Genomic DNA, 23,196 nt, shown 5'->3' with positions numbered 1-23,196 from the left:
TTTTCAGATGGGATGATGCAGCATTTTGTAGGACAGCAATCAAAACAGATGTGGCTGCTGGGGCCATGGGCAGGGAGGGACCCAGTGACAGGGTCAGGAAAAGAGAAGTCAACACGCCTTTAACAGGGCTGTAGAGTGGGGAGAAGTATGAACGTTGGAGCCAGACTGAGCAGGGATCAACTGTGTGATCTTGGGCAAGTTACTTACCCTCTCTGAGCCTTAGTTTTCTCTTCTATAAAATGGGATGCTAAAACTGGAACCTACCTCTTAGGCTTCTGGTGAGGATGAAACAAGATAATGCCTGTGCCTTTCTTAGCCCAGTGAGTACCTAATGGAGGAGCGGCTTAGTTCTGCCCATGAGCTTGTAGTGATACCGTGCAGCCCGCCCTGTGCTCCCTGGCTGTGTGCTTCACACATTGTTATCTGTGCCACCACGACTGCCTTTACTGAGTAATAACTAATCCTATTTTTGTTAGCCAGCCCCGTGGAGTCGGTCAGAGCCTCTGCTTGGCCTGGGCTGCCCAGAGACCCCAGTGAGCCACCTTGGCTCCAGGCTGGAGCTTTTGCAACCCAGAGGCCTAGTGCTAGGAAAACAGATATTTAATGTCAGCTTCTCAAAATGCTTCCGGGACTTCAGGAGCCCACCAAGATCCCTGGGGCCAAAGGAGAGAAGCCACTGTCGCCGGCTAAGATACATCAGTGTTGGCTGGTGTCAGATCCACCGACTTGGCCACCACGTGGCAGACCTGGTGATAGGGGTGGGGTTTGAGGTAGGGGTCTGTGCCTCTCCTCCTGCAGCATGGAGCTCTCTCACTTTCCTCGCCCACTATGGTTGTGGCGGGGAGACCAGCAGGCAGACAAGCAATGCCTATGTGGGTGGAGGATGCTCATACTGCAGGGTTGGTCAGATACACTGAGTTTGTTTTGTCATAGCGTCTGCACCCTCCCTTAGTGTGGACTTCTAGGACCCAGAGAGCTGCAGGTCGCCTCAGACATAAAGCCCCCCTCGGTCTCCTGGGAAGACCCCCAGGGTGGGGAAGTCTTGTGGGTTTTCTGACACCCTAGCAGGATGTGACGGGACAGAGAGAGAATGTGGATCTCTGCTCTTTCCTCCCTGCGATTCTGATTGTTATGGTTCATAATAATCAGCAACTAACATTTTCTGAGGGTTTGCCGCACACCAAGCATTGTGCTAAGGCCTTCCCGGGCATGCTAGACAGCAGGGAGTGTGGTTTGGAGTGCTGGGTTCGAGTCCTGGGGCTGGCACTTACTAGCATGTGGCCTTGGCACATCACTTACACTCTGCACTTAGGTTATAGGGTGGCTGTGAGGATTCCACAAGTTGGCAAGTGCCTGGATCAGGGTAAGTGCAATATAAGTATCAGCTGTTACTAAGAGGTGGGCACCATTGTCCTCACATTTTACAGAAAAGGGAACTGAGGCTTGGAGAGGCTCCGTGTTCTGCCAGTCAATTGGCTCATATGCGGAAGGGCTAGGATTTGAACCTTGCTCGTCAGCACTGCCTCACTCTGCCTCAATTTGGAGGAGTCCGTGTGGGGGCGTGGGGCCAGCTTCGGAGTGGCATGCTCAGCTTCCCCCGAGCCCCGCTGAAAGGGGATCCTTTTCTAAGTAACCGAACTGGCCCTGGGAGCTCTCATAATCCCACAGCAGAGGCACTAGCTGACCCGTGACACACATATCACAGGAGCACAAGGGAGGGATCAGGGAAGAATTTGTTTCGAAACGTTAGCTAACGCTGAGCGCTTTCAAGGGACTCGGAATGTGGAGCCTGCTGTCCCCCTGCTGGGACTGGTCATCCCCTTTCTCAGCCACGTCCAGCCAGTGGGAGACCGGGTACCTGGGCACCATCCAGTGTGAGGAGGGACCAGGCATCCTCGGATGTGCGGAGGAAGCCAGGGCAGCGCTTCGCCCTGTCACAGTGTCACAGACTCTGGCTGGCACATCCCTCCTGGTGCTGGAGCCCTTTGCCCCTCTGCTCCCGGCCGAGGGTGTGGGCACCACTGCTCAGCTCCAAGGAACTTTCTGAATGAGGCTCCCAGCTCCCACAGGACAGCATTAGCGTTTGCTTTTGCTTTTGCCTGGGGGTCATCCCTAGCCAGGCAGAGGAACCCAAACTTCAAAACGGCTTCCGGAATGCTCAGCTGCCCCTGCTGTCTCCTGGCCCCTCAGGCACACACCTACGCATGGCACATACTCAGGCACACACTCCAGTTCCGAGCGGCCCAGGAGCCACTGCCATCACCCAGAGGGCCTTTGAGGAGGAGAGAGGGTTCTTGGGAAAGCCTCGGAGCCCCAGCCCATGACCTCACCCCAGAACACCACCCTCTGCCCAAGCATCCACAGGTCCTGCCCTGACACATGTCTTGTTTGTCTCCAAGTGAAAGCAGGAGTGACCCCTCTGGGACCCAGCTGCACACACCCCCAGCTGGGGGTCAGGGGTCTTGAGCCCCGAGACACGGGACCAGCTGCTGCCTCTCCCTGTGCCCCCTGTTCCCCGTGCCACCAAGAGGCCCCTTACCTCTTCCCTCCTGCGTGGTTCTGGGGCAGCTCCTCACATGCTTCCCCTCGGCCGGCCGTCAGCGAGGCAGCCTGTCCATGGCTTCCAGGAGGGTCCTCACGCCGCAGACTGGCCTGGCCACCGAGCAGCCCTGCCTCACTGGCCTCTGTTGGCTCTGCTCCACCCGCACAGCCCTGCACAGCGGCTCAGCCGGCCGGGCGGGGGCGGCCAGGGGTCCTGCAGGGCTGCTCACAAACGGCCTTAGCTTGTGGCGGGAGCCGGCGGCCGCCTCAGGGCCATGCTCTGCAGGTCCAGCCCAGGAGGCACAGCGCAGGGCTCGGTCTTCCTCAGGCTCAGGCTGTCTGCTGCAGCCTCATTTGAACTCCCAACTCCTTTGTGGAGCCTTTACATGCCGCTGGAGGAAACTGTGAGCACAGCCTGACCCTGGTTGGCTACAGGCACTTCTCTCCACCCACCAATGCAAGAGGATCCCCCAGGCCCCAGAAAGGCTCAGGGCCTCCCCTCAGCCCCAGACAGAGGCGGGCGCCCAGTGATGTCACACTAGCTCCGGCCCCAGCTGGCCCGGCCCCTCCCCCAGCCCGCTTTGGCGGCTTCGGCAGCCCCCCCTCCCTTCCTTGGCACAGGCAGCCTGGCCGGGCTCTGCTCCCTGGCCCGCCTGCTCCCCAAACCCCAGGCAGCTCCCCGGCCCAAACCCCAGGCAGCTCCCGGTTTGCTCTGCAGAGCAGACAGCTTCCCCTCCAACTCAGGTAATGGGCTGAGAGCTGCTCCAGCTGTGCAGGCAACAGTGTGCGCTCTGCAGGGAGCGGGGGCTCCCCGGAAGTCCCTGTCCCCAGGCGGGCAGCAGGGCAGCCCTGCCGATGGCCTTCCTGGACTTCATTCCCCTCTCGGAACCCTGGGGAAGGGAGCCAAGGCTGTCTGCACAGCAGCCAGTAGCATCTGAGCTGGGAAAGTTAGCGGGAGGGAGGCAGGAGCCTAGGACCAGGGGACACCGCAGCTGGGGTGAGGAGCGCTGGAGAAGCACTGTCACTTCCCACCTGAGTGGCCTTGATTTAGTCACCTCTCTGGGTGTCCCATTCATGCATCATCAAATGAGCAAAGACTAGTAATCCACCTCCAAGGGCTGCGGCGAGCGTTCTGTGAGGTCACTCGCGAAAGGGCTTGGCACAGGGCAAGGGTGCCCCAGTGGACTGAACTCAGACTCTGGGATCAGGTGGGTTACTGTGACACCCCCCCCGCCCCGAATCAGGCTTTTCAAGGAAGAAATAATGCGGGACCATCGAGTCCTCAGCACAGTCGTCATCAAGGTGCAGCTTGTAAGTCAGAGCAAGAAAGGAGACAGCACTGGGCCCACAAGTGAGCGGTTCTCCAGGAGGGGGGGGGCAGGTTGGGAAGGGGCCCCCGGGCACAGTGCACTCCTCTGCCTGGACAACAGCCATGCAAGATACCCATGGTGACTCTTCTTTACTTTAAAAAAAATTAGTGGTGAAGATGGTGGTAGTGCTGATGTTTGGGTACAAATTGGGAGAGACATTTTAATGGAGTTCTCCCCACTCCTAAGCACAGTGAATCATGTTCTTGGTCCCTGGGCACACAGGTCCATCATGACCCTCCCCTCCTCAGGACCTGACTTCTGTCCCTGCAGGGAGCAAATGTTTCTTCCTGCCTCAGCCTCCTTCACATGCTTGGACGGTCTCCTTTCACCTTTTGTCGGTCCATCCCTTTTTAGAAGGTGGGTCTTTGCAAAAGACCCCAGTATGTTATAGGCCACAGCATCAGCCAGACAGCTGGATTGGGGGTGAAGATGCCCATCCATTCTGTGGATCCCCAGAAGGCCTGGAGGGGCCCGGTGGGGCGGTGGTCATGCCGCGGGTGGTGGGGCTGTGGCAGGCCGGGGCTCGAGGTCAGCAGGAGCACAGGGCACCCAGTGGATTTCTTTTTGAGCTACAGCCTTGACAGCTGGAGGCTGGCATATAACCTTTCCCCCTTCCCCCTCCTCCTCTCTCTTCTCCAGGATGTCTGTCTCTCTTCTCCAGGGTGTGGAACCTGCTCTGAGCTAACACCAGGAATCGAAAGTCCCTGTCCTCATAGAGCTCACAGTCAGGAGGGGAGACAGACAGACTGACTGGGGTACATGAGAAGTGCTGGGCGCTAAGGGCATATGTAAGCCAGAGGCCTGACTAAGCCTGGGTGGGGCAGTCCAGGCAGGCTCCTTAGAAAGAGGAGCTTCAGCTGAAACCTGGACACTGGTGAGAATTAGCAGGTGGGGAGGTTGGAGAGAGGATGGTGGTCTGGGCAAGGCAATAGTGTGTAAAGGCCGTGTGGTAGGTTGCTTTTTCAGAGAGATAGCCCCAGTGGTATCTCCTGGTCCACATGAGACCTTGGAGGGGCAGGGCTCTGCCCTCTCCCCTTGAGTCGGGTGGTTCCGGACTTGCTTGTAGCCAGTAAAATGCAATGGAAGTGACACTCCTGGACTTAAGGCTGGGGGAGAACAGGCAGTGCAGCTTCTGCCTTGTTCACTGGGACACTGTTTTGGAGCTTCGAGCCAGGCTGGAGCCTGAGAAGCCCCGCTGCCCGGAAGCAGGCACGCAGAGGCCGTCCATGGCATAGGTCCAGCCAGCACCCACCCCGGACGTGTGAGGAAAGATGCCTCTCAGCGATTCAGCTCCTGCCCATCCAGTCACCCTCACTAGAGAGTCTTCCTGCTGAGGCCCCAGACATCAGCAAAGATAAGGCACTCCACTGCTCCATATCTGAAGTCCTGACTGAAGAATCCATGGCGATAAGAAAACGGTAGCTGTAGGCTGCTAAGTTTGGGTGGGAGCTTGTTACAGCAGCGGTAACGAGCAGACCCTGAGGCAGGAGCAGCGCAGAGTTCTTTCGAGGAGCTGAAAAGTGCGCTTGGCTGCGGAGAGAAGGGGAGCAGGGCAGAGCACAGAGGCCTGGGGAGGGAGGTGGGGCTTTATCCCAGGGATGCTCGGGAGCCACTGAGAGGCTTTAAGCATGGCAGTGTTCCAACTTGCTGCTACTTTTTAAAGCCCCAGTGATGGTTGCGTGCAGCCTGGATTGATGGGAGTGGCAGACAAGTCATCCAGAGCTGGGGAGATGGTTGCAGCCACGCTGGTAAGAGAAGCAGTTGGACTCACCGGATCGGGTCGGTGAGGAGGGGGAATTCCCTGGACATTCCCTCCCTCTGGAACAAATGCAGCCGAAGTCCCTTGAAAACAAACTTGCTTTCTCAAGTCCACGTTCCTAGGATCTCATCAAGCGGGGGAGGAGCACCAGGTGGCCTTGCCCTGTCCGTCTTTGCATGGCCCCTGCCCCTTTGGTGCCTTGGGCAGTTTATGCTGCTGAGGAGCCCGAGTGGAGTCAAATCCTAGTCCAACCGGAGCCTCCCTTTGCTCACCTGTAAAATGGAGATGATGCAAGGATTTACCACATAGGACTGCTGTGAAAATTAAATACGATGGGAGACATTAAGTGTCACACACAATGGCTAGTCCATAGTAAGTGCTCAATAAGTGCTGGCTATAGTAACTTTTATTGCCTCCTTGGCTGTGGGTTCCCTGAGCACTGGGGGCGTAGCCATGTAGACTCTCCTTTTGTCCAGCCCAGTCCAGTGGGATGAACACATGAACGGCTGACTGCGGGAGGGTGAATAGCTGTGGCTTCGAGTCTAACAGACCTGGGCTCAAATCCCAACTCTGTGACTAACCTGGCAACTTTCTGATTCCCTTTCAAACTTTGTTTCTTCATTTTAAAAAAGGGAATGATAATACTCCTCAGGGGTGGTGTAAGGATTAAGATAATGCACCTAAAGCACTTAGCACAATGCCTGGCATTCAGCATTCAGCAGTTGCTCAGGAAACGCATGCTGCTGCTGCTCCAAGCTCCTCCCACACTTACGCAGCACATTTGCCAGGTTTCTACCTTGATGGCTCCTGGATCTTGGATTCCCCTGACCTCCTCTAGGAGCACTATTCCCACATTTCCGCCAGCCTATTGGACCAAAACATATGTGACTAAAGCATTTAAGGAGGAGAAGATCTTCATTTTTCTTATTAGAGTTTTTATCGGGATGAAAACATATGTATTGTTTACATGGTGGCACGATACAAAGAACCTTAATTATGCCTCTCAGTTTGTATAAATGATTTCATGTATTTTCACCTTCCTGACAGCTATAATTTTTTTTTTTCTATTGGAAATGTTGAGATGTTGAACTGAGGCACTGTGTGTGTGGTAGGAGTGTGTCAGGGGAAGTGCATGGATAATGTGTGTTATCAGGGAGTGCTTGGGAGGAGACCTTTGTTGTACTTTGCAACCTCGGAGTCTCACCAGCATTTTAAGCTTCACGTATCCCAAATTGACCTCCTCCCCCCTTAGAACTTTTTAAATGCCTTCTGGCCTACATTGTTTCTGATCAGAAGTCAGTTTTCTTCTTTATTGTTGTTCCTGTGTACATAGTCTTTTTCTCTCTGACTTATTTTAAGATTTCTCTTTATCTTTGACTGTAAGCAGTTTGACGGTGGTGTGACTAGATGTGGTTTTCTTTGTATTTATTATATGTAGCCTTCACTGAGCTTCTTAGATCGATGGGCTGATGTTTCTTACTGAATTTGGGAATGTGGGGGTAATTTTTGGTCATTATTCCTTCAGATATTTCTTCTGCCCAATTCTCTCTCCCCTCTCCTTCTGGAATTCCATTTATAGACTAGGTATTGTCCCACTGGTCACTGAAGCTCCGTGTATTTATTTATTTTTCCCTTTTTTCACTCTGTTCTTCAGTTTGGATCATTTCTATTACCTGTCTTCAAGTTTGCTGATCTTTTCTTCTGCAGTACTAATCTACTATTGATTTCATCCAAAATATGTTTTATGTCAGGTACTTTATTTCTAGAATTTACTGCTGTTTCTAGAATTTACCTAGGTTTATTTTTATAGGTCCCATTTCTCTTCTGAGATTCTCTAACCATTTATTTATTCTATCTTTCATTTACTGAAAATCCTGTGCATATAATAACCATTTTAAAGTTCTTATTTACTAAATCCATCATCTGGTTCATCAGTGGGTCTGGTTTTATTGACTATTATTTCTCTTGATTGCGTGTCTATATATTTTTTAATTGCGTAGTGGACATTTTGGATGATACATTGAAAAGACTATTTTATTGTTTTCCTCTGAAGAATGTTATGTTTTGTTCTAGCAGGCAAATTACTGGTATATCCACTTGAGCTTTTGCCCATAGCCCTAGGGTATAACCCTTAGTCCTGTACTTATTTGTAAGACATGGTTTTCTGGAATTAAATCAAAAGCCGTAAGTGTTTGCTAAACCCCTTTAACTTGGCAAGACTTGAACTGCCGTAAGTGTTTGCTAAACAGGGTTGAATTCTCTGCCTCCCAGCTATTGCTTCCTTTGGCGAGTTTTTGGGCTCCTTGGAGTCCTGTCTACACATAAAGAATTTAGGGGTTAACTAAGGATTTGGAGGGGGGTTGTATAGCAATTTTGGAGCTTTTTCTCTGTGGTTTTCTCCTTTCTGGCATTTTCCTCTTCAGTTTTCATCCTCAATGTCCAATCGCTTTCCGTCTTCCCAGCCAGTAATACTGCTACATTCCATTTTAGTTCTGTTCTCCCATGATTCACCATAAACTGGGCAGTGCTCTAGTGTGCTTCCCATCTCCCAAGGACCATGTCTCCTCCAATTTCCATTGCTTTAGGTTGTTTTCAAGTGCTTTCTATTAGTTTGTGTTTGTATATTGTCCAGATCTTATCATTGCTATTGACCAGAGAGTTACTTCAATCACTCCTCCATTTTAGGAACAGGAACTCCCTACATCCCAACTGAATGTGTCTTCTTGCCCAAACCGCCTTCCTCACTGCTGTTGTTGACCTACCATAAACCCAGCCAGCTTAATTCATGTCTTAATTCATATCTCTTCCCCCCAGCCCACCTCCCCCACCCCTGCTCTTGGTCATAGTCTGTTGGGAAACTTCAGTCTCAATAATTCATAGATTGGTTCAGCTCAGAACCACCTGGGCACCAGCAGATAACAAAATGTGTTGTCCCACAAGCCTTGTTAGAGCACCTTACGTAACTACCTGTGATGTACTAGATATCAAGCTCAACATTTTATTTTTTTCTCCTCTAAAAATTTATGAGGGAAGCATTACTCTTCTGTTCTACTAACAAGTATACAGAGCCTTAGCAAAATGAAGTCCTTTGCACCAGGCCACAAGCTAGGGAATAAGGGATTAAGAGCTACCTCAAAGCCAGCAAGAACACAGTTGTCCTGAAAACACATTGCATTTTTTCAATTCTAACACATTTTTTCTTGTTTTGAGATCTCTGAAATCAGGATGCATCTTAAAGCTAATAGCATGTCAAGGTTTAATTGGCAGCACCTTTTGTTTTTTACTGGAACATGAGGCATTTACCAGTTGATGGTTTCTCAGATTTGAGGAAGTTTGGCGGTTTTAGTGATCAAGGTTCCAGTGAAGTTGACCCGTAGTTAAGGGCCAAGAAGGCAAGGCCCCTCCTCTCCTGGTCAGCTGGTATTGCAAAGGTCTGGAGGAGGGTCTGAGCATCAGGAAACCTGCAGAACTGCCAGAATCCTCTGTCCATCCAGATTTGCTAATAATAAAACAGCTGCCTGTGAGCTGGAGCGAGCCAGCTGGGCCTCTCCTCTCCTGGAGGTATTGTGGTCAGATCCTGTGACTTGTGGGAACCACGTGCTCCCTGGCCCTGGTGAGAAGTTAGGAGACTTGCACTTAGGAGGATGCTGAGGCAGTGCTACTGGTTGTCTTGGACTGCCCAGTGCCACAGAGGTGTCCAGGCCGTGTGGAAAGCCCTTTGAAGGCACTGTCTGTTCCACGCTTGCCAAACACATGTCAGCACAGGGCGCATGCTCCGTTCCAGAGCAGCTTCGAGGGCCTGCTTTTAGCTCGTGGATGATCTACTTCATTCCTGACTCTTCAACCCACTGCCAGGGGACAGAGTCCGGGCAGTGCTTCTCCTCGGGTCTGGATATCACCTAACAGTCAAACACATTTGCTATTCAGTCAACAAATATTTATTAAGCCCCATCTGAGCACCAGAGTTTGGGCTCCAGGTCAATTTGCTCAAAGCCAATTTGCTGAGACTTATTTGCCTGGTTTTCATTTTGTCATCATAACGGTATTTGGAGGAACGTTCATTTGGTCTTGTCCCTGCTCTCCCATGTGCAGCTGTGGCCGGGGCCCATCCCCAGGAGGGCAGACTCGGGATGGAGACAGGGGAGAGTTCATTTTAGTTTGCTGGTTTTCTTTGTATCTTCATAATCAAAAATTCACAGGAAATTTCCAAAGCTGCTTTAAATCGTCCCCATTCTATATAAAAATTTTAGAAAATTGTTGCTTCTGGAACATTGTCTGTGTCAGACAAGACCTTTGTACCAAATGGGAGATGAGGGACAGAAGGCAGCCTTATGGTCAGTGCGGGAGGATCCCAGCCCCTAACAGACGCCTGCGGACATGCCCGTCCAGGGACAGTGAGCAGCTGATGACCTTGCTTGTCTTTCCCGGGGCCCAAGGAATCAGCTGGGCAGATAAATGAGGGCTCCTGGCAAGAGACCGCTGGAGTGCGTTTCCCAGGCACGAGGCCGGGGTGAAATCACCAGGCAGAGAAGCTTCCAACACCTCGAAATCCACCCTGGAGAGACCCTCCCCGTCCCCTTTCACGTGGAGCCAGACCGTCCTGGTTTCTATGTGTGCAGAGTATTTGGTAAACAGAATGCTTGAGCCCTGACTTGCTGGAAGGGGCAAATCCCAGCTGACGCCCCAGACGCTCAGCCTATTTCTGGCCTGTCTCTTCACCCCCCCCCACCCCCTGCCGAGGTCTGTGGTCTGAGTGTTCATCTGGCTCCCCAGCACCCACCACGGGGGTGGTAGAGACGCCGTTGGAGGAGCCGGTGTCACGTTCCTTTCCTGCTCGAGCCTTGGCCCAGCCAGGTCTCCCACCCCTGCCCCAGCTGATGCCTGGTATCCACTTAGTAATGCTCTTGTCCCCACTCCCCCCGTGAATGCTGTGATTCAGCACACACAGAGAAGAGCTTCACTAAGAAAGAAAGTATTCACGGCCGCCATCCAGCTCGGCAGGCGCCGGGAGACAGCTGCCGGCTCCTGCCCGGCCGGGATGGGAGGGCCGCCCACCCTCCACACACAGAGGGGTCTCTCCTCCATGCTTTTTTTTTTAAGACCCACAGTCTCTTTTGGTTGCTGGACCAAATGCAGCTTAAATCTGTGTTCAGAACACCTCATTAATAAGTAGCAGATTAATAGTCTCCTGGAATTAAGAGAACACCACTCATTCAACAAAATGTGCATTGTAGGCACGCATGTGCCTGGCACCGTGCTAGGCTCCCTGCCAAGACCCCTTTCATGCCTCTTCTTAACTCTGGGTTTTAAAGACACCGATGCTATATAATAAAAGGCTAATATGCAAATCGACCAAACAGCGGAATGACCAGTTGCTATGACGCGCACTGACCACCAGGGAGCAGACGCTCAATGCAGGAGCTGCCCCTGGTTGTCACTGCACTCCCATGGGGGGGGGGCGGTGCGCTGCTCAGCCAGAAGCCAGGCTCACGGCTGGCGAGCACAGCGGCGGTGGCAGGAGCCTCTCCCGCCTCCGCATCAGTCGGACATCCCCTGAGGACTCCCAGACTGCGAGAGGGCACAGGCTGGGCTGAGAGACCACTCCGAGTGCACGAATTTTGTGCACCGGGTCTCTAGTAAATAATAATGGCCACCGAGTGTGCTGTGAGGTTTATGGGGACTGTACCAGGTACAGTGTGGAAGCCCACAGCTTCTTGTGGATACGATGACTAACTTCCATGGTGCAGATGAGGAAGCTGAGCATAGAAGAGTCAGAAGTCTTGTCCAGGGTCACTCAGAGCAAGGTCTGGCCCCAGAACTGACCAGCTCTTTGTTTCTCTATCGTTGAACTGCTGCATGTATTAAGTAAAAGTAAATGCCTTACCCCTTTATTGTTAACACACAGAGCTTCGGAACAGCTGAGAGTAGCTGTATAATATACAGTGCGTGATTTCCCTGCCCTCCCCCTTCCCACACCCCCTCCTGTGAATCCAGGATGGGTGCTGTGAGGAAGAGGAGGGTCCTGGACTCAAACAAGTGTAGTTTTGAGCTGAGACAGCTGCTTCTCCCCAAGCTAAGCAAGGAGGCTCTGGGGGCACCCTTTTCAAAGACGGCACGTAATGAGCTGCAGACCCTCGGGAGAGCCCCCCACCCGGGAGCTGAGAATAGGGGGGCCACATGCTTTTCAGACCCCCTCTCCCTCTCTGGGGAAGAGGAGGAAGAGGGTGATTGATTTAGCCTCTGAAGTTGGGGTCATATTGAACATAGAAACTGGTGCCTGTTTCTGGTACAAAGACTTCTGAAGGTGGGACTCTGTGGGATCACCAGGACTTAAAGGATCTGGGTGTCGGGAAGAGGGGTCCCCCCTCCCGTTCTAGTTCCCTGTGGCCCTCATGGGATGACAAAACCTACCCCAGATGCTGCTGTGTCTCCATGTGAAGAGGACAGAGGCTGCAGCGGGGCAGGAGCTGTGGCTGCCCAGGTGGCACACCAGCCTAGAGAGGCCCTTGGGACATGTGCCCCTTGTGGCGGAGAAGTGGTGCTCGGCTGCTCTTCAGCAATGGAGGGGCCAGGACATAGCTGCACACGCCCTAGGAAACCCAGGTCACCTCCTGCACTGAGGGGACCAGACCAGGCCAGGTCCCTCCCACACTGACAGGTGCCTCCTGCGTGAGCAGATCTCACGTCTCCCGAGCGCAGGCCCAGTGAGGGCCGCTACAGTCTGCCAGCGGGTAGGGCAGGCAGTTCAGACAGACACGGCACAGGGTGAACAACCTATACTCTACAGCAGTGGTTCTCAACCTTCTGGCCCTTTAAATACTGTTCCTCATGTTGTGACCCAACCATAAAATTATTTTCGTTGCTACTTCATAACTGTCATGTTGCTACTATTATGAATCGTAATGTAAATATCTGATATGCAGGATGGTCTTAGGCGACCCCTGTGAAAGGGTCATTCGACTGCCAAAGGGTTCGCGACCCACAGGTTGAGAACCGCTGCTCTACAGCATAGTATTTAATGCATTTTCAACTTATATTTCCAATGTATGATGGGTTTATTGGGACATAACTCCATAAGAAGTTGAGGAGCATCTCTACTGTAAACTGGGTGCCTTATAAACAACAAACATTTATTTCTCAAAGTTTTAGAGGCTGGGAAGTCCAACATCAAGGCACTGGTAGATTCAGTGTCTGGTGAGGGCCCTGTTCCTGGTTCACAGACAACTGTCTTCCTGGGGGTCTGAACAACGTGGGAGGAGGGAGGAGCTCTCTGGAGTCTTTTTTATAAGAGCACGAATCCCACCCATGAAGGCTCCACCCTCATGATCGAATGACCCCTAGAGGCCCCACCTTCTAGTACCATCACCTTGGGGTTAGGATTTCAACATATGAATTTCAGGGGGACACAAACATTCGGTTCACAGCAGGGTTGTATCTTTAACTGTCCTGTACTGAGCAGTAATTGAGTTGGACAAAAAGCTGAAATCACACTTGGCTAACTGAGACCACTTCCTGTTTGATAAGGTCACCTAGCAGGATGGCTGTTCTCTTTGTCGCCCAGCATTCCCCTCCTACCAAGCCCTCACCCCCACCCCACCATCCCTGGGCCGTCCTGAGGCTGCCTGGTTTTGTGGTGCAGCCCCTGGTCTTGTGAGCCATTCTAGGATCTTTCCCCCACTTTGAAGCTAGTTTCAGGTGAGTTTCTGTCACTTGCAACCACAACAGTTCTGACTGATACATCTTTCCCCCTCGTTCTTTCATTTGAGAAATATTTACTGAGCGCCTGTGGTATAGCAGTACTGGCTCTGGGAGATGGCTGTGAGCGGAGCAGGTGTGGTCCCTGACCCTGGGGACTCCTGGCCTGGGTGGGGCAGGTGTTGAATAATCACTAGAGGTTAAGGAGTCTGACAGACGTGGCTTTGGACCCCACTCTGTCACTTGCTGGCCAGCTGACCTTGGACAGTTTAGTTTGTCTGAGCCCAGGTACCTTATCTGTAAATGGGGCCCCTTAAGGGAGAGGTGATGTGGGGCTAGCAGGCAGCCCCTGGAGAATGGAGGCTACTAGTATCATTAGGATTAGACTCCTTTAATTATCGACTGATTATTACAGAGGAGAAGCCCAAGGTGGGCCCAGAGGGTTCTGCAAGGATGCTGTGAGCCAGACCTGCAGGGGGGGCGGGTGTCGGTGAAGTGGGCATAGTACCCGTAGCTCTGTCAGACACTGTGTGAGGACCACGGAGCTCACCGACGATCAAGCCCAGTGCCTGCCAGTGCCTGACAGCTACTGGTGCCCAGTAATGGAACTTACTATATTATCATTAACACACTAGGGTCACGATGACTGGTGGACAGGCAGCACTTTCACTGACAGAAGTTTCAGCTCAAACCTGACCTGAATTCTTCATGTTCTTGTTCTGATCCAGGCAGAGCTGATGATTCCAAGTTGGATCCCACAAGATCCCCCAGGGTCGCTCTGTCTCTCCCTGCCACCTGCTCCCATGGCCTGGCGCCTGCTTCTCGTTCTCTGTCCTTACAAGGGATGGAAGATGATCCTTCCCGGAGAGACACGTCCAGGCCTCAGGGCAGCGGCGCCTTGTCTGGGCTCGCCCTGCCTCTGAGGAGGGTTTGGCCAGAGGTGGGTCACGCTGTCCTGTGCTGACATGTAACAGGTCTGGCAAAGCATGATGAGCCACCCTTGCTCCTGTCCCCAAGAGGCTGCCGGTGTGGCCTGTGGCCGGGAGAAATGTCCAGACCTGCCATTCCTGGGTCGGTCTGACTATAGGGAGGCCCCAGAAAGCCGTGATGGCCACGGCAGGCTTGCCCGTCCACAATACCCAGTCACACCACCCAGGCGTCTCCTCCCCAGGAAGGGGCACCCTACTTAGTGGCTGCATAAATGCTCCTGAACTCAACCACCCTGTGCTGGCTGTGCTGGCCACAGATGCCTCAGAGGACAGGACCAGTAACACTGTGGGGCTCTTCCTGTCTGTTCCAGGGTGGCACGTGACCCCTGCAGAGTGGCACATGGTTCTGGCAGGGCAGCACGTGGTCCAGGGAAGGCAGCACGTGGTCCAGGCAGGGCGGCATGTGGTCCTCACAGGGTGGCACATGGTCCAGGCAGGGTGGCACGTGGTCCAGGGAGGGTGGCACATGGTCCAGGGAGGGCAGCACGTGGTCCAGGGAGGGCGGCACTTGGTCCAGGGAGGGCAGCATGTGGTCCTCACAGGGTGGCACATGGTCCCCGCAGCGTGGCAGAGATACCCCCTCCCCCCCCAGCCGCACTCTCAGGATGACCCAGTGGGAGGCGGCTGCACCTGCAGGAGCAGAGACCCTGAAGTCAAGCTCTTCAGAAAGTAGAGCAATGGTGATGGACAGATCAGTGGCATTCTGTGCAGGATCACCTTGCAGTGAAGAAGTGTGCCAAGTACCTGCCCCATAGTGCAGGGCACCATGCGGCCAAACACTCCTGCCAGGCGCAGTGCCCACTGTGGAGCCCCTCACCAACTCTCTGTGATGCACGGCCGCAGCAATGGCATGGAGCTCGTGACTATGCCCATCGTTGGGCATGCCTTCCAAGTCGTCCATCTGCTCACTGGCGAGAATCCGCCCCCCACCCCCACCCCCGCCCTGCAGGTCATGGTGAATGCCATCACTGACAGTGGCCCCGAGAGGACGCGACTCGCGATGGGTGAGCCGGCCTGTGATGTGACAGCTGTGCTGTGTGAATCAGGCCATCTGGCTGCGATGCTCAGGTGCCCGAGAGGCTGCCTTCCAGAGCATCAGGACCATCACCAAGTGAGGTGAGCTCATCAACGTGGCCAAGGGCTCCTCCAACTCCTCTGCTAGGAAGGTGAAAGTCACCAGGGCAGAAAGCCCTGGGTGCCTAGCAAAGGACACTTGTCCCAGGGTGACCTTTCCTCCCTAGAGATGACATCTAGGCCTCAGTAGTATTTTAGCTGCAGGCCCAGAAAAGCAGCAAAATGTGACAAGCAACACCATGACCTCAGGACCAAGCTGCATTGAATAATGACCCCCTGCCCTGGTGCCAACCAATCAGTGGAGACCCTGACCCTGAAAGGACACACTTGGAAAGCTGATGAACATTCTATTAAGATCTTCCCCTGGGACACCCCCTTAAATCTCAACCCTTAAAACCCTTAGGATAGAGGAGGACCCATCCCTCTCCCCCCCAGGAGGACGCCCTGCGCCAGCCGTGGGCAAACTACGGCCCGCGGGCCGGATTCGGCCCGTTTGAAATGAATAAAACTAAAAATAAAAAAGAGCGTACCCTTTTATGTAATGATGTTTACTTTGAATTTATATTAGTTCACACAAACACTCCATCCATGCTTTTGTTCCGGCCCTCCGGTCCAGTTTAAGAACCCATTGTGGCCCTCGAGTCAAAAAGTTTGCCCACCCCTGCCCTGCGCCTTTTCCCCTTCCTTCCTCATATCCCCCCCACACACACATGTCACCTTACTTTCCTTACTTCTAAGTTCCAAGGGTCTTTACTTTACCTCTATAGCTTGTTTCTGAAGCCTGTCTCTTCTATGAATTACTTCTTCTGCCTCTGTGGTTTTTCAAATAAATGTTAAGTCCCACTGTTGATTACCTGGCTGCGGTCCCAATAAACCTGTTTGCCCTTTGGGGCAGCACCACCAAAAAATAGAGACCTGTGGGGAGATGGGTGCCAAATACCAGTGGGTGGGCCGAGGGGCCAGTGGGTGGGTCAGCAGAGCGAGGACCGAGGGACGAAGCAGAGCCTGCCTCAGGAGGGCCCAGGGTGGGGAGGGCCCAGGCTCTGGGGTCAGGCAGGCACGAGTCCTAAGCCCAGGCACCACTCCCCAGGTGCCACCCATCCTCCACAGAACAGCTGCTGAGAGGATCCAGTGAGACAAGACGGTGTTTCCCCAAACTGCAGCCCTTATGACCATCTTCACTACTCCTACCATCTTTCATACTTCCTCTTTAAGCCTATTTTATTCATGTCTGTGATATTAAGGCTTCGCTACGCTGTAGCTTTTCTAATGCATGCCAGAATAGATAGAGATGTCCATTCCCGGCCGCCACCAGCTCTCAGTGAAGAGTGCCATACTCTGCGGAACTGAGGGAAACAGCCGCAGCCCATGGACGTGACACAACTGAGCTCCCAGCAGGGGCCAGCTTTTGTGTTATGAGGATTATTGTTGTAATTATTGCCATTGTCATGTGTTGAGTCGATAGGAGGAAAGCTCAGGCTTACTTATCACTGCCAGCCCCTCTCCACCCTCCATCCTTTTTTTTCCTGCTTCTCTTCCCATCTTTAGAGGTGACGTTGGGGTGCCCCAGAAGTTGTGCGCCTGACTGACGGGGTCAGATGTGTGGGCTTCGGTGGTTCACTCTCAGAACCTGGAGCCATCTGGGCTCCTGTGTAAAGCGATAGCTTTGATTTCGTGCAGCCATGAAGGGCCTGCGGCAGTCCCTGCCCACTTCCTGGGTCTTTCACAGGAGGTGCCTGGGTGTCCAGGCTCAGTCCCTAACTTGGGTGGGGCCCTTTCCACTTGCACTGAAGAATGAGACCCCTGGGGCCTTCCACCAATGGGACAGTCCACCAGAGCCATGGGCACACGCGGGCACTTGTAGAGTGTTTATGTGGAGGACACGCCTCAGTCCTGAGAGTGCTTTTCACAGCTGTGGGATTGCAGGCAGTTGTTTTTCTCATTATGCTTTTATCTATTTTCCAGGATGATGTTCTTTTAAATATTTTTTAAAAAATAAGGTAGTATAGACAGGGAGACAGTAAAGATCCCCAGGTAAACATGGGGATGGCCAGGGAGTGCGTGCTGGAGGGGATGGGGTGAGGGTGGCGGCCAGGAGGGAAAGGCGGGTGGAGATGGGTGAGGGGACAGAGCAGGTAGCCAAGGTCATTCATTTAGGATAGGGTGCCCACTGGGAGGAGCAGCTGTGGGTGGGGTGATGGGCAGGCTGTTGGGGAAAATCAACCACCAAAGGGAATAGGAGAGACACCAAGGAGTGGCTGGGGCCTTGCCAAGACTGGACCCTGGGGACTTGCAGCGTTGGGTGAGTGGCCCAGCAGCTCTCCGCAGCCTGTGCAGAGCTGGGAGGTGCCTCCCGAGGAGGATGCAGAGATGGGGCTTTGATGGCTGCACCCGACCAACAAGAGGTGCCAGGGGAGAGGGTATGAGTGGGATAGGGGCCTAGGTGATCAACCCCACAGTAATACGGAAACTGACAGAAAAAAAAGGAAGAGATGAACTCAAGGAAGAGATTTTTATGCCAAACTAAAATTCCTACTTACTCAACCTTCAGATATTTTGTAAGTTTGAGAGATCCTTCAGCCTGTAGCAGCAACACAGCTGCTCCTGCCTGGCCGGCTCCCTCTCTGCGCTCAGAAGCCACCCTTGGGGGTTTCCAGCCCTGGCACGGCCCACGCCAACCAACCGCCTGACCGCTTGCCAGAGAACCTCATGTGGGCTCAGGCTAGTGGGTCCCAGACTGCAATTTCATGGGCAAGGGAACTTTAAAAATAAAGTCTGGAGGCTCTCACAGGCTGCCAGCTTTTTAAAAATGGTGAATGAAGAAATATAAACCAGCATCATTATTTCCTAGAAGAAGGGACATTTTAACACCAGCAGTGTAGCCGAACATAATCTCAGAAGAAAGGATCTTTTCCCCAAGTAAGGGCAATTGGCAACCTTTGGCTGACGCAGTTTTTAAAAATGTAATCTTTATTTACAATGTTTTGAATATAGAAAATGACAACATGAAATTTTATCGCATGTTTTTACCTTATTTGTAAACGAATCTTTGGTACGAATTTGTCCTTCTGGAGTATGTGTTCAACAGCCCGGTCCAGGACCTGTGTTTCTCACAGGTGCTTGTGAGATCCCGCCTCGCATAGGCCTGCTGATGACAGTGGGCGCAACGCTCCAAATGTCAGCTGCCTCATGAGGAATATTCTGGGAGGACAGGCCTCTTGCCTCTTCTGCCTTCTCCCCATGTGCTGGGAAGTAAGTCGAGGTGGCAGGCCAGGCTTTGGGCTAACAAAGGCTGCAGGCTCTCCTGCCCAGCGGCGTCAAATGCCCAGGACTCCGAGTCAGAGGTCTGGTTACCTCACAGGGAACAGAGGACCCATCCAAGAAGGGCTTAGGGGCCAGGGAGTCCGTCTTACAGACCCGCCCACGTGCAGGTTAAGAGAAGCCCTGGGCTCAGGCTCTGAGAGTAGGAATAGCGTCTGATGGACGAGTGTGCAGCACCTACACTGCGGATGGTGTATAAGACAAGCCGCACCACGAGGGCCCAGATGCCAGGCTGAGAGGTCCGGCCTCATTTTTTGTGTTAAGGCCGATGGGGCAGGGTCTCTGGAGGCCATGGGAGAGGTGGGCATGTCTGGAGTGAAGCGGGAGGAGAGCTGACAGAGGCGCACCATCTATCCTATCCTGGCAGGTCAGCTGAGGTCAGCAAAGCTGACTCCCTCCAGGGAGGGATGCAAGCTCCATTCCCCTGGCTGTCAGTCAGACCCTGGGTCACCGCGGGCTCATCTGTATGTCACGTGCCCTTCAACGTGGGTACCAATTAAATAGCTGGGAAGAGGAGAGACATGAGGTTTCCTGGTATTTGGGGAGGAAACCACTCTTCTTTGGGGGCTTGTTGACTATTTGTATTTACATATGTGTGTGTGTAAATATATATTTATATACACACATATATTTACATAGTATGCATATATTTGCATAATATATGAGAGTATATAAATATATATTTGTTGCTATTTTGATGAGAAACTTAAATTTGATAGTTAATATCAATTATTAGAATAAAATTTTATCTTAAAGTTTAATACATTCTTTTTTTAAATGCACAAACAACTGGATAACACTGCTATAAATTTTTAAAGCACTTAAAATCCCACCACTCCAGCACTTAATGTTTCCATAATTTTATTTCCACATTTTTGCCATACAGTTTAATTTCCTTAGCTGTTTCCCTGTTGTTTGACATTAGAATGTTTCCAGTTTTTGTTGTTAACTACTGTAGATTTCCCCACAATGAAGATCTTTGTGCGTACAATGTTTTTCCTTCTTTTAAAATTATTTCCTCAGAATAAGCTCCTAGGAGAGGGATTACTGAGTCAAAGGACCAGTAGTTTTCTGGCTTTGGAATCTCTAACGCTTTCCAAAAGGCTGTACCCACTTATCCCGCTGCCAGCGCTGTATGGGCTTCCCCTTCGCCACAGCCGTGCTAGCGCTCAGCATGGGTCTTATTTTAAATTTAGTGATGTAATGGATTTTAAATGGCAGCTTGTATTTATTAATTTACATTTCTCCATCCACTCCATTTCTCTGCTCAGGGCCCCCATATTCATTCTCCATTCGCTCCCCATGCCTGACCCTGACTTCACTGCTCTCTGCCCCCTCCCCCCCCGAAGTGAAGCCCAAATGAATGAGTGGTTGTTGGGGCTGGACATTCTTCCTTGTTTGTGTGGGAACCACCTCAATAGATCTTAAAGGAAAGACAGTGGAAAGATGTTTAAAGTATAAATAGATTTGGTGACACCTCTTATTTGTCCAAGGTGGTCCCAGTACTGAATGCAGGCTCTGTGCGTCTGGGCGTATGTTTATGTCTCATTTGAATTCTAGAAGACATCAGAGTTAGAACGTTAGTGCACGATGTATAATTTAAGTCAGAGATGAAAGCACCCCCATCAAAAGCAGCCCCTTCTTTCCAGGCGTCCCGTAATTACCGAGGCAGAGGTCTCCGGGTAGGGACAGCGCTCCCAGTTGGGGAACGTCTGAAGGAAACTGGAAGGCCAGCCCCTCTGCTCTGCCTCACCCTGTCCTCCTGGCACATGGAGAGTGGGCCTCAGGAGCAATGAAAGCTGGGGCGGCGTCTGGCTTCACAGACTGCTGACGGGAGAGCAGCTGGAGCACGTGTCCTGCTAGTGTGTCCAGGAGTTGGCATCTTCTGTGGCCCTTGGTCTGCGATGGTGAAACAACCCCATAAATTTATATGGAAAAAAATGTGCGTTGACCAAACTTCATGGCATCCAAAGTCATATATCAAGTCTCTTGGGGTCTTTATACTTAAGTACCATAATTACTAGGGGACAATGTTCTTCTTTTTACAAAAATCAAAGCACTTGACAAATGACCAGATGTCCACCAGCATTTCATGAGTAGACAGTTCTTCCTGCCCTCGAGAGGCCCCTCCTCCCCTGGAAGCTGCTGGCAGTGCAGTCGCCGTCACCACGCTGTCCGTCTGGTGGAGGGTCCGGTTCCGTTAGAGCAGGTTCAGGGGCTCCTGCAGCTCACTTGGAGAGGTGGGCACTGCTGAGTTTTGTGGGAGGTTTTGCTTTTTGCCTGGATCTTTGCAAGATTTTTTTTAAAAATTCATACATTTATGCAGGATGTGACTAAGGATGGATCTCTTTCCTGGGACCTGGTATGCAGTCTTGGGAGGTGCCCCTCCCTGGGTCAGCTCACCTCTCAGGCCCCGTCCCCGTCTCTGTGCTCTTCCCTTGCCCTTTCCCTTGGTGTCGGGGGAGACCCTGCCATCAATGATGTGAGTCTCCAAGGTACCCATTTCCCTCACCGCTGCCTCTGATGTTAATGTTTTTACTTCCCTTTTATTCTTTCCTTACCTCGTGCATCTCCTTCTGTCTCCCCCTCTTGCAGTTTCTCCTCTGACAGCTCTCTCCTATCACAGCCTCCTCTCGTGCTGATCAAAGTGTCTGAGACTTTCTTCTGGGCCCTGGAACAGACTGGGGCCCTGTGTTCTCATGGCTCAGCCCCTTGTACATGCGGTCCCGGCCCCACTCTCCGGCAGTGCTTCTCCATGTGCCCTGTTGGATTTCCTTTCCTCTGATTGTTCCCTAGAACAAGGTCAGATCCATCCTTGTTGGTGTTTATCGACAGGCTGAGCACTGGGGTTTCCCGGTGGATGCACTCCAGTTCTTTCCTGGGCGTAGCAGTCTGCACGTGGTGTGAGGAGGCGGAAGGCACCCTCCTCCGTCCCACCCACAGGCACAGTCCCAGACCAGCAAGCGCCCCCTGCTGGTGGGGCTGAGTGCTCTCCCATCCTGGTGAGAGTGGTCCCCAGGTTTGGTGGGAGGACCCCCCAGCCCACCCAGACCTTGGAGTAGGGCTGGAGAAGGGCAGCTGGCCCAGGCCCGCTGGGTCTGGCTGGGCTGGATCCAGCTGTGCCCCGTGCCCTGGAGAAGAGCAGAGCCCACAGACATGGCCCCACTGGGGAACAGGAGGAGCCTTGGTCCCTGAAAGAGGGGTTCCTAGGACAGTCCTGCAGGTCGTGCATCCTGTCACCTCTCCTGAGCGAGGCAGGAGAGATCAATCACCTGACCCGAAAACCACAGATAAATTACCAGTGAGATGGCATCCTCCTCCAGAGGGGCGAGGAGCCTTTCCCTATTTCATTTCAGCAAAATTCAAAAAAAGACTTTGCTTTAAGAAAGCAAACATTCGTTTGGATCTAGCTAACTCTCCGAAAATCTGTTGCTTGTTTTCCAGAGAATGCAGGGTTTGGTGATTGAGGTTTAGAGTGTCGTGTTTTGTTACACAGTTTCCATTGAGTAATGACCAAATCTGACAGTTTTGCCTTTGCCTCCACTACTTTTTGTTACACTTAAAGACTAGGTGAAGTGTGGTCACAGATACATGAGCGCATTAATGGAAGTGGAAAATACTTTGGTGAGTGAAGCGGCCGGCCGGCCGTGAGCTCACTCTCTGGCCGGGATCCTGGTGGCCTCGGACGTCCAGGGAGCCTTTCCGTGCACAGTAGCGAATCTGTGAGCCAGGCTTGGAAAGACGAGCTCGGAGTGTTTTCCTTGGCACGTGGGCAGCCTCGATTCTACCCAATGTGAGGCAGGTTTCCGAAGCTTTCACTGGGGGAATCATCTTGCATTTCCTTTTGGTGACGTCAGCTACTCCGGGAGCCCTTTATGGCACTCGCAGAAATGTGGGTGTTTAGCTTGGAGATAGCAGGGCCCAGGGCTGACCCCATCGGGCGGAGGAGTGAGGTGCCTGGCAGCAACAGGCACTCTCTTCCACCAAACAGTGGAATTTCAGAGCCCAGATAGAAGAGTCACGTGTGTGCAAGTGAAGACTCCACCCCAGTTCAGCCGTCCCCAAACATTCATTTCTGAGCCCCTCCTGTGTGCTGGGCTCAGTGCTGCGCCCTTGACAATGCAGAGATGGATTAGACACACCCTTGTCCTCGAGGAGTGTGTGATAGATGCTGCCATCGAGGAAAGGGCCTCCTGCTCTCAGTGCCCAGGAGGAACCAGCTAACATGGGAGGCTAGTGAGGTCGAGTGGCAGGGGGAGGAAATGCCTCTGCCGGCTCAGCTCCACGCCGCAGAGGGCTCGTCCAGGGAACTACAAGGGGCCCACACGCTGGAGTATCTTGTAAGAAAGTGGGAAGAGGCTGGAGTGCCCGCATGGGCAGAGCCCAGAAGGCCGGGAACCCTGCCCACTGGGATGGAAGGTCGTCGGGTAGTTTTAAGTTGGGGAAG

General features: G+C 52.6%; 2 protein-coding genes and 1 pseudogene across 3 annotated transcripts in view; 2 read left to right on the top strand and 1 right to left on the bottom strand.

Annotated features, from left to right (window-relative positions):
• Positions 1-3,047, bottom strand: part of ANGPTL2 (angiopoietin like 2) — a 35,466-nt gene extending 32,419 nt beyond the window's left edge. Inside the window, exon 1 of the mRNA XM_006102098.3 lies at positions 2,540-3,047. The gene's annotated coding sequence lies outside the window, so the exon portion shown is untranslated. The remainder of the gene's footprint in view (positions 1-2,539) is intronic.
• RALGPS1 (Ral GEF with PH domain and SH3 binding motif 1) overlaps positions 1-23,196 on the top strand; it is a 228,297-nt gene that overhangs the window by 162,401 nt on the left and 42,700 nt on the right. The window lies entirely within an intron of this gene.
• On the top strand, positions 14,960-19,085 carry LOC102427073 (annotated as a pseudogene).

Source organism: Myotis lucifugus, unplaced genomic scaffold (genome assembly GCF_000147115.1).
Source record: "Myotis lucifugus unplaced genomic scaffold, Myoluc2.0 scaffold_397, whole genome shotgun sequence".
Taxonomy (NCBI): domain Eukaryota; kingdom Metazoa; phylum Chordata; class Mammalia; order Chiroptera; family Vespertilionidae; genus Myotis; species Myotis lucifugus.
The sequence above is the reverse complement of the archived record's forward strand: the minus strand, read 5'-3'. Positions and strand labels throughout refer to the sequence as shown.